We start from the raw sequence: 10,720 nt of genomic DNA, 5'->3' as shown, positions 1-10,720 counted from the left end.
ATTAGTAAGTTCAAGAATGAGCTACATTCAGTAAGATGCTTCCCACAGTTATCACCACAAACCTACTGCTTCCAACAGGTGAGAAATTACAATCTTTAGTAAAATTGGTCTCTAGTTTTCCTGTTCCAAGTGCCTTAGTAATAAGCGTGGAACTGTAATATGCAGCAAAAGAGTTCATGACATAAAATGTATATACTAAGTGCTTAGTCGCTCAGTGTCCAACTCTTTGCAACCCTATGGACTGTAGACCTTCAGGCTCCCCTGTCCGTGGAATTTTCCAGGCAAGAATACTGGAGTGGATTGCCATTTTCTTCTCCAGAGGATCTTCCTGACCTAGGGATTGAACCTATGTCTCTTGCACTAGCAAGCAGATTCTTTACCACTTGCACCACCAGGGAAGCCTATATATGTATGTATATAGGAGCCATATACATACATACATGTACATATATATGTACATACATGTGTATATATATGTATATATATGGGCTTCCCTGGTGGCTCAGATGATAAAGAATCCGCCTGCATTGTGGGAGACCTGGGTTTGATCCCTGGGTTGGAAGATCCCCTGGAGGAGTGTTTAGCAACCTACTCCAGTATTCTTGCTTGGAGAATCCCCATGGACAGAGGAGCCTGGAGGGGTACAGTCTATGAGGTCACAAAGAGTCAGACACGACTGAGTGACTCAGCACAGCACATGTATATATAATGGGGATGTGGGTACAACCAAAGTATTGAATGGTGGCCAGATGTTGTGCCGGCAAGACGTGCTGGATAAAGAGGAGTTAAGACATTCCTAGACATTTCAGTTGTTGGAACAAATTTGAGGTAAGCCAGTTTGACTTACATTTCTCTTACTTACACCCCTAATAGCCCTTTGTAATAATACCAACTTTTCTTGAGTACTTTGATATCCATGGCACAGTTCTAACAATGCTTTTCCTTCTTCTTGGGTGACTTTCAGTCTCATACCAAATTTTATGTTCCTCGTGTACCCCAAAGAGAGAATTTATGAGCATCTAACCACCACAATCTTCTCTTTCATCTCTATTGACTCCCCTTGTGAGGCTACTCACTGCCTGGCTTCAGCCATCACTTCATCATGAATCCCCAAAGCCAGAAGAAGCAAGACGATCTAACCTGACAGTATTAATGGGCAGTATCCCCCAAACTTGATCTTACTGATTCTCCCTGGTGTCTCACCCTTGTCACTAACCCTTGTCTCTTGCATATATAAGTGGGAATGATAATGGATGATGAGTGTCAAAAATATGATGCAAAAGTATATGGTTGTGTATGTCTTCTCTCTATATTACCCTTTCTCTAACCAGGATTTAGTGTACTTTTCTCACATCGTTTGCTTCTTTTTTTTATTGGTTTTTGAAAACTATAAAAGTTGTTATTAAAAATCAAAATAATATCCCATTCCACAATCCAGATGTAGCACACATTAAGAGCTTGTGGGTATCCTTCTAGATCTTTTTCTGTGGATATATACACACACACACGTTTATGAACATCATTCCACATCACCAGTCCCCTTTCTCTGTCACTTTCCTGTCTTTTTTTTCTTTATTTTTGCTTTCTTCTGTTCTTATTCTTCATTCAGTCCTTATGGCTTATTCACATGAACATGTCTATTAAGAACAACACATTTGTCGACTTCAGGACCACCACACAGAGTTGTACACTGCACAGTTCCAAGGAGTGCTATCCACTTAGATTCCTCATCACTACCTCTCCTTGGAGTTCTTCCAGAGTAATACACTGTGGTATTAGTCGTTCTTCCATAAGGACCTTTATAGGTTTTACTTTACAAAACACTTTAGTTTACCTGTACAGCATTCCTAGATGGTAAGCCAAGTAAATAAAATGATCTGTTTTCTTGAGAACCAATGAGCAGCTCAAGAAGAACCAGTTGTAGGAACCCATGACCAAGCTGAGTATCAATCTTTCCCCAGTAGGAAAACGGGCATCCATGTGGGAAGAGGGAGTTCAGTTTAAAACTGGCCTTGAGAGAGGCCAAAAAGACATGACCAGTGGTGAGGGAGCAAAAAGAATAGGTGAGTGGAAAAGTCATGAAGCTCCCATGAAAGTCAAAACATAAAACACTGAAGCTCAGAGGGGTGGGGTTTGTAAAAGATGGGAAATAAATGTAAACAGATTAAAGGGGCATTTGGGGGATGGTCCAAGGCCAGGACTTATCTGTCTAGTTCTTGAGGACATCTGGTCCCTTAGGCTGAGATTGTTGGTATGAGGATGCTGTGGGCTCATCTTTCCACTTTTCTAACTCTCAGAACCAAGTTCCTCCAAATCAGTCTGCGTGTGTATGCTAAGTGGCTTCAGTCTTGTCTGAATATTTGCAACTGTATGGACTGCAGCCTGCCAGGCTCCTCTTTCCATGAGATTCTCCAGGCAAGAATATTGGAGTGGATTGTCATGCCTTACTCCAGGGGATCTTCCTGACTCAGGGATTGAACCCACATCTCATTATGTTTCCTGCATAGGCAGGCGAGTTCTTTACTAATAGCGCCACCTGGGAAGCCATCAAACCAGCCTATATGCAATCTTTTCTGATTCCACACAAATGAGAATCTCCGTGTTTCTCACCAACTTGGGAGTCCATTTGGTTCTCAAATTTAGAGGATCATGTTACAGTTTGGAATACAAATTGTAATTGGATTATGCTCAATTGCAGTTTTAATCGGATTGGCTCTTGCTATGGAATACGAATGAGGTCAACCTAAAGGAAGCAATTCATTCCTTGAAGGACAGCATCTTGGTCTATGAAATGAAAAAAATTAAAAAAAGATCAAAGCTCATTCAAAAAATAAGTGTACTTAATGGAACAGTAGTTTAAAAAGTCTGGAGAATTCATTTTATTTTCATTGTATAATATCTGTTTCTCATAGAGTCGTCTTGTTCTTTAGTACTTTTTATTCTTACGATTGTGCATGGGTTTGATTAGCTTAATTAGAGTTAATGTCTTGGGAGCAGAATGTGGGACTGTGAAAGTTTGGGTTCTTGAAGACTTTGAAAAAGAGAACTGTTGGCCTCGTTCTCCCTAAATTCCCTAAAAAGTCTGATGACTATTATCATCTTAAAATAATTGAAACTCTGCTAAAAATAAAAACCAGAAGGAGAAAAATTGAACCCAAATAAAAGGAATGGAGTCATCCCAGATTTGGATACAATTCTTGCAGCAAATTGAGCTTAAATCTGAAGTCTTAGGTAATTTGAGATGAATGCCAAAAAATTATTTTTTTCCCCGCTGAGCTGTTAACAAGGATGGTCTCCCCAGTTTCACAATATTTCCTTGTATTTTTCCTCCTGTTATCTGTGGCTCTGGTTAAGATTGAGAGGAGCCTTAGAGGGAAATGCCATTTCAGGTTAAAGTCGTGTCAGATCTCATTTATTAACTGGCACAGGGTTTAATGTCCAGGAGCTATGAAGTCTCTAGAAAAGCACGTGCTGGGGGCCCCACTCACAGGGACTGAATGGGCCCTGCATCCTCCCCACCCCAACCCTTCCCCTTGAAACCAGCCAGCCAGCCTTAGGCTGAATACGGGGCCTTACCACGAAGGCATAGTCCCTGTGTTACGGGGGGAGTGAAGTCCCTCAAAACTGGGACCCCACAGAGAATGAAGTATTTTGTTCTTAAAAAAAAAAAAAGGCTTGAGGAATGGTGGAGTGTATTCTAAAAGTTTTCACTTGGAAGACCTGGCCTTTAAATTCTTTGCATTAAGTGAAAACATGCTTTAATCAATTTGCAGTCAATGAGCTATTCATTCATTCAATAAGTGCTTACAAGTTTAAATATATGTACATATTTGTTTGCATGTCTGTCATTTGACAAGTCTGGAGAAAAGTGATAAATAGAACTGATCACATTGCTACCCTTATGGGGTTTACATTCAATATGGTGTGTGTGTATGTGTGATGGGGGGTATAGAAATGAACAATTAAATAAACAAAGCAATTTCTAACAGTAATCAGTGCTAGGAAGGAAATCAACAAGCTAATGACATAGTAGGGCTCAATAAAAGTTATTTCCATCCTTTTAAACAACGTATTTTGACACACAAAAAAGTCAATGCGTTTAAGTTACTTTAAAGAGTTTTTGCTTAGTAAATAAATATTAATAACCATCAACTACAATACATATTGATAGCAAATATTTTATCACCAGAATTTTTTCCTTAATTCTACTTCTGAACATTTCTTTAAACTATCTATGACTTTTTATGCCATTTCAGAATCAAAGAGGTTTGTACTATTCTTCAGGAGCACTTTTGTGTTACTTGGGTTTTCATGTTCTGATTCCTTGAAGAAGGGGCAATCCATATAAGTTCCAGTCTTTTATTTCTTCAACAAATACTAGTTTAGTCCTTGATATGTACCAAGCTGAGGGCTGGATGTTGAATGTTGAGTGCTATGTGCTGGGTGCTGTTTCGGGGACCGGTGTGAAAGCCAGTTCTGTGTTAATCATGATCAATTCCAGAATTATTTCCCTAAGGCTATAAGTAACAGAGAATCTACTCATGTATATTATTTGTCTATCCAGTTCTTTTTCCAGGCCAGATTTAAAGTTAGCCCTTAGTTCAGCCCAGGTTCAAGTACCGTCAAATATTATTACTTTAAGAATATTTATTTATTTGTTTTTGGCCGTGTAGTGTCTTGGTTGCAGCACACGGGGTCTTCCTTGGGGTGCATGGGCTTCTTTCTAGATGTGGTGATTGGGCTCCCAAGCATATGGGCCTAGTGGTTGTGGTGCACGGGCTGCATTGCCCCCTGGCATATGGGATTCTAATTCCCCTAAATTGGAAGGCGTATTTTTAACCACTGGATCACCAAGGAAGCCCCGAAGGTCAACTATTTTTGATGATGCCTTTTGCCACTTCACTTTTGCTCGAGACAGTCCCCCCTGGGAAGCTGTGAATGGAGAAAGACCCCTGGAATTGCAAGGAATCCTGACATTTCCTTGTCCCTGGAGTGGACCACCTGGGGGAGGAAAACTTTGCTAAAGAAAAGGGGTGATAATCTCTGGGGGAGAATTTTAAGGGGAAGGTTGAAACACATAGTTGGTGAAGGGGGATTAAGAATCTTTTAATGTGAAAAAGAAAACATTTCCAGCAATAAAATGAGAAATATAAAGGAAAAACCCAGATGTGGTCCCATCCCTATGCAGTGCTGTCACTTGACCTTCTTCTGAGATGAGCCTGTGGGCTACACCACTGCAAAGAGACTACTTTGGGTGCATGGAGCCCAAAGACAGAGGACACATGGACCCTCACTCTTCCCTTCTGAAGATAAGGATTTGAGAATTTTATAGGATCCCAAATTGTCAAACTGATCCTAAAGTTTACAAGCTTGAGAGAGATTCATACATGTTCCCATTGTCAGTTTTTTCCCCTGCCATGATTGTTAAGAGTCTGTATTAGTTATCTCTTGTGCATGCATGCGTGCTCAGTCATGTCCAACTCTTTGCAACCCCATGGACTCTAGCCCACCAGTCTCCTCTGTCTATGGCATTTCCTAGGCAAGAATACTGGAATGGGTTGCCATTTCCTCCTCCAGGAGATCTTCCCAACCCAGGGATCGAACCCATGTCTCCTGTGTCTCCTGCATTGGCAGGTGGATTTTTTACTGCTTGAGCTATCGGGGAAGCCCAGTTATCTGTCACTGGGTAACAAATGACCAAAATGTACTGGCCTCAAACAACAATAATGTTACAAATTTGTGTGCATAGAGCAAGCAAGAATCTGGATGCAGTTTAGCTAGATGCCACTGACTCAGGGCCTCTGGCAAGGCCAAAATGAAGGAATCAGCCAGGACTGCTGTCATCTCAAAAGTGGATGTGAGGAAGATCCCGCAGTGGCAGACTCTGGGTCCTCACTGGCTGTTGGTTGACCTTGGGACTTGTGTGTCTCCAGATAGCTACTCATGACATGGTATCTTGCTTCCTTCAGAGAGAGAGAGAGAAGGGGAGAGAAGTGAATCCCTTTGTAACCTAATCTTGGACCTGACATCCAATCATTTTGCTCTATTGGTATTCTTCTCTTTAAAAGTGAGCACTAGTCTTAGCCCTCCCTCCAGGTGAGTGGATTCCACAATCTTAGCGGAGAGTGATCACTAGGAGCTAGTTAAGACCTGAGAGATAACACAGCCTGTGACTCAAGACACTGTCAAGTCAGTGGCACCTCTTTTCAGGGCAAATGCAGGGGAGCCTTCATCCATTTGCACAGTCTCAAAAAACTGGGTTTGGGGAGGAGAGGGAGATGAAAGGAAGAGTTTCCTCCAGAGTTCCTAAGGATAAAGTATAAAAATGCATAGGCTAAACTCCTGGTGACTGGGGAACGTGGGAGCAGAGGAGATGGTCTTTGGCTAGAGGACAGGAGCAACAGACAACCAGATGCTGAATGGTGAAAACAAAACAAAACAATGACAATAACTTGGGAAATTTGTAATAATCTGGAGAGACATGTGTAGAGTGAGGTCTTCAATGAGAAGTATCAAAAATGTTGAAGGAGAATAAATTTATTTAAATTATTGGAGTATATTTGATTTACAACAGTTGGTTTCCAGTGTACAGCAAAGTGGAGATGAATTTGAGCAAACTCTGGGAGATAGTGAAGGACAAGGAAGCATGGCCTGCTACAGTCCATGGGGTCGCAAAGAGTTGGACACAACTGAGTGACTGAACAACAACATATCTATATATATATGTAGATATATATTCTTTTTCAGATTCTTTTCTCATGTAGGTTATCATATTGAGTATGATATTCACACTCATTATTGAGTAGAGTTCCCTGTAGGTCCTTGTTGGTTATTTTATATGTAGTAGTGTGCATGTGTTAATCCCAACCTGATTCATCCTTTCTCAGCCCACCTCAAGAATAAATTTATAAATCCAATGTGCATTCACTGGTCCTACTTGTAGTGATTTTAATTCTCTCTCTTCTTTTGGTGCAGCAAAGTCTTTTGTCCTGTTATGAGATCATGCTGACCATGCACAGCCCACTCCAATCCACTAACACTTAGCAGAGGTTGAACGTGGTCCAGCAACCTGGAGTCAGGTCCTGCCAGGCGAGCCAGAAGTCAAAAGGAGGCTCAATTGCCATTTCTGTTTTAAATCACCTCTGATCTTAATGTGTGGAGAAGGCAATGGCACCCCACTCCAGTACTCTTGCCTGGAAAATCCCATGGACGGAGGAGCCTGGTAGGCGGCAGTCCATGGGGTCTCGAAGAGTCGGACACGACTGAGCGACTTCACTTTCACTTTTCCCTTTCATGCATTGGAGAAGGAAATGGCAACCCACTCCAGTATTCTTGCCTGGAGAATCCCAGAGACAGTGGAGCCTGGTGGGCTGCCGTCTATGGGGTCGCACAGAGTCGGACACAACTGAAGCGACTTAGCAGCAGCAGCAGATCTTAATGTGTACCTAAAATGTTCTGCCAGCAAACAGTTAAACAAGAAACTGTAAAAAATGATAGAAACAATATGAGACCTAACATTGAAACAGTTGCCAAAACTAGCAAATAATCAAAATATGGCCACAAAACCTCTCCAGATACACAATGGCACCAATGCCAGCTTGAGAACAAAGCGGCTCAATATATTTTTTAAACCCTTCTCGTCTCCCATCCATCTCCTGACCAAATGTTGGCAACCTACTGGCTCACAGAATTTTGAGTTGTGAAAGGGTTTAGGGATGAACCAGAGCAGAAACTCTCAAAATCAGAGGGAGGGGAAGATACCACCCCCTGTCTGGGAATTGGGTGCAGATCAGAAATTGGGAGGTGGGTGTTTGAAAGAATATCTATTGTAATTGCATAGCAGGGGTAGGAGAGCATTTTTCTTTTCCTAGAACAAAACACACAAGGAAACCTTGAAAATCCTCTTGGCTGATGGAGAAAGTTCTACATTTTCTTTGCCAAGTGGGGCATTTCTGTTTGAGGGACACACCAGGATCTCAAGAAGTCCAAGAGGTGGTGTGCTAATGTTATCAAAACTGGACATTGTTGAAGAGCTGATGAAGGCTGATAAAGAGTAACCTCCTCTTCTTACATATTTAAGAATTCATTCTCCTTGCATTCAACTCAGTAAATTATGGTTGAACACTAGGTACCAGGGAGGGTGAGAGGTACTGGAGAAACGGGGATAGGAAAGGCACCATTCCAATCTTCCATATTCTGTATAAACAGAAAATGGGCAATATCAAGTTTGTTCTGTGAAAAATATGCAATTTGTCCTAGAAGAGACAAAACCTAACAACAGGGCATAATTAGGAAAGGCTGCCCTGAATAGGTGATACCTCCCCATCCTCCTTATCATCATTACCCATGTCATTACTGTACTTACTAAGAGCTGGGCTGTACAAAGAAGAAAGAGAGTTACAATCACCATCTGTAGGACCAGTTCATACATATTGGTTTTAGACGTTTATCCTCAATCAGCACTTCTGCTACTTCACCTTGAAACACCTAACCCTACACACTTCTTTCCAAATGATTATAAATTTCCCAAGATTTTTACCCTTCATCATTCTATTATCTCTTGATACTGCCCTCTGGCCAAACACCAGCTCCCCTACTCCCATACTTCTCACTTCTAGGAGTTTCGTCTACACATTTTTTTTGATTTTATTTCATTTTTAAATGTTCGTTTCATCAGCTTATCTATAAATGGCCTCATCATAACAAATGCAACTGACATAAACAATCTGGGATGCTTACACAATAATTTGTGTTAAACTTAAAGCTCAGCTGGTGGGCAGCAAAATGCTAGGGGTGAAGGGACTGAGCCTACAGGGTCTGTTTGTTCAGGATCCTGTGGGCATGTAGGTCAGTCTTTTTTGGAAGGGATGAACAGCATCAGTTATCTGATAGGTTGGTTAAGTGTACGTGATTTGTAAGCTTCTTGTAACGTAAAATCCAGTTTTTCTCTTCTGCTGTCGTTTTTCCGACATCACATCAACAGACCTGTTGCCACCTCCTGTTGACTCCATCTACCTGGAAACTACACTCTACCCACCTATTTAGTTAAACAGTCTAACTCAAGCTACACCTAATTTTTTATACAATTAACCCTTCCTTCCACACTCCCCTCTTCCCTCAAAGTAGTTCAAACCCAGTTCTTGAGACTGTGGAAATGGAGACGCCTTCTATGTGTTTGCTCTAAAAAGAGAGGCTGCTGACCCGATGGGTCTTGAGCAACAGGCTGCATCACCTGCAAGTCTTAACTGTGGGCCAACACTGACATTTCTAGAGCCATTTCTTATGCAATGGATTTTTTAGAATATAGCTGAAAATCATATTGATAAGAATATGACATCCAGGCATTGGAAAAATCAATCCCAGGTCCTGGATTCTTTGCATGCCAGTGCTATAAGTCACATGGGCATAGTGCTGTGTTAGGCATATTATATAAACCACACAGGCTCTGAGTTGAATTGTTCTGTATTTTGTAATGCATAAAAACCAGCGATGACACAGTCAGGAATCTGGATAGCAGTGCCGCATGACTACATAGCTATGAGCCTCAGAGCTATTTGGAGGTCATTGTAGTAGGCGTTAGCTACCTCGCCTGCAGGCATTCTCTCTTCCCCTTCCTATCACCCCTTATATAAGTTATGACAGTACTATTTGCCATCACAGAGAGAAAAACAGCACCTCAGAAGCTTAACAAAATAGAAATACTTTTCTTGCTCAAGTAAAATCCAGTTTGAAGTGGAATTTGAAAGGATGCTCTGTTCCATGCGGTCAGTCATTCAGGGACCAAATCTTCTTGCATCTGTGACCTCCATCCTGCTCTACAGTTTTAGGATGTTGCCCATTTGACCAGCGAACAGAAGAAGAGACTGCAAAAGATTGTGTGGGAGGTTTTTACATACCAGATCTAGAAGTAGCTTACATTCACTGGTCAATAACATGGCCCAAAGGGATAGGGGCCCTGTGTGGTATATATTATTCCTGTTTTGGAGAGAAGAAAAAGAAGATACAGAGGGTTAAAGGAACTTGCCCAATATCACACCTCCGGTCACAGTGGAATTGAGAGTTGAATCCAAAGCTCAGCTGCCACAGAGTATGTTTTTAATCATTCAATATATTTGGAAAAGCTGAACCCTGAGATGGATCTTGAAAATAGAATATGGATAAACAGTGGAAGAAAAGACAGAGAACACTCCTTTTGAAAACCAGACATTTTTTAAAAGGCAAATTAAGGTAATCTTTCTTGGGAAATGTAGTCATACAATACCATCTCCCAAGGGCTTCTCTGACCAGCTTCTCTGGTAGTTCAGCTGGTAAAAAGAATCAGCCTGCAATTCAGGAGACCCCGATTTGATTCCTGGGTTGGGAAGATCCCCTGGAGAAGGAATAGGGTACCCACTCCAGTATTCTTGGGCTTCCCTCATGGCTCAGAGGGAAAATAATCTGCTTGCAATGTGAGAGACCTGGGCTCTATCCCTGGGTTGGGAAGATCTCCTGGAAGAGGGCACGGCAACCCACTCCAGTCTTCTTGCCTGGAGAATCCTCATGGACGAGGAGCCTGACTGGTTACAGTCTATGGAGTCACAAAGAGTCGAACACGACTGAGTGACTGAGCACAGCACAGCCTCTCATACAGGTGGGCAGGATTAGTGCCTTCATATACATGTCCCTCCTGTCTTATCAGGGCTAAGATATCCCAGAGGGTGGAGGCTTTCTCCTTTCATTT

At 41.8% G+C, this 10,720-nt stretch overlaps 1 long non-coding RNA gene across 1 annotated transcript in view; it reads left to right on the top strand.

The window, feature by feature from the left end:
• Nucleotides 1-733: 733 nt before the first annotated feature.
• LOC145512206 (uncharacterized) overlaps nt 734-10,720 on the top strand; it is a 79,297-nt gene continuing 69,310 nt past the window's right edge. The window contains exon 1 of the long non-coding RNA XR_014058392.1: nt 734-828. This is a non-coding gene — a long non-coding RNA (uncharacterized LOC145512206). The remainder of the gene's footprint in view (nt 829-10,720) is intronic.

This window comes from Giraffa tippelskirchi, chromosome 7 (assembly GCF_054371585.1).
Source record: "Giraffa tippelskirchi isolate mGirTip1 chromosome 7, T2T-mGirTip1v1.2.pri, whole genome shotgun sequence".
Lineage (NCBI taxonomy): Eukaryota > Metazoa > Chordata > Mammalia > Artiodactyla > Giraffidae > Giraffa > Giraffa tippelskirchi.
Note: the sequence above shows the minus strand (reverse complement) of the source record. Positions and strands in the feature narration are given on the sequence as shown.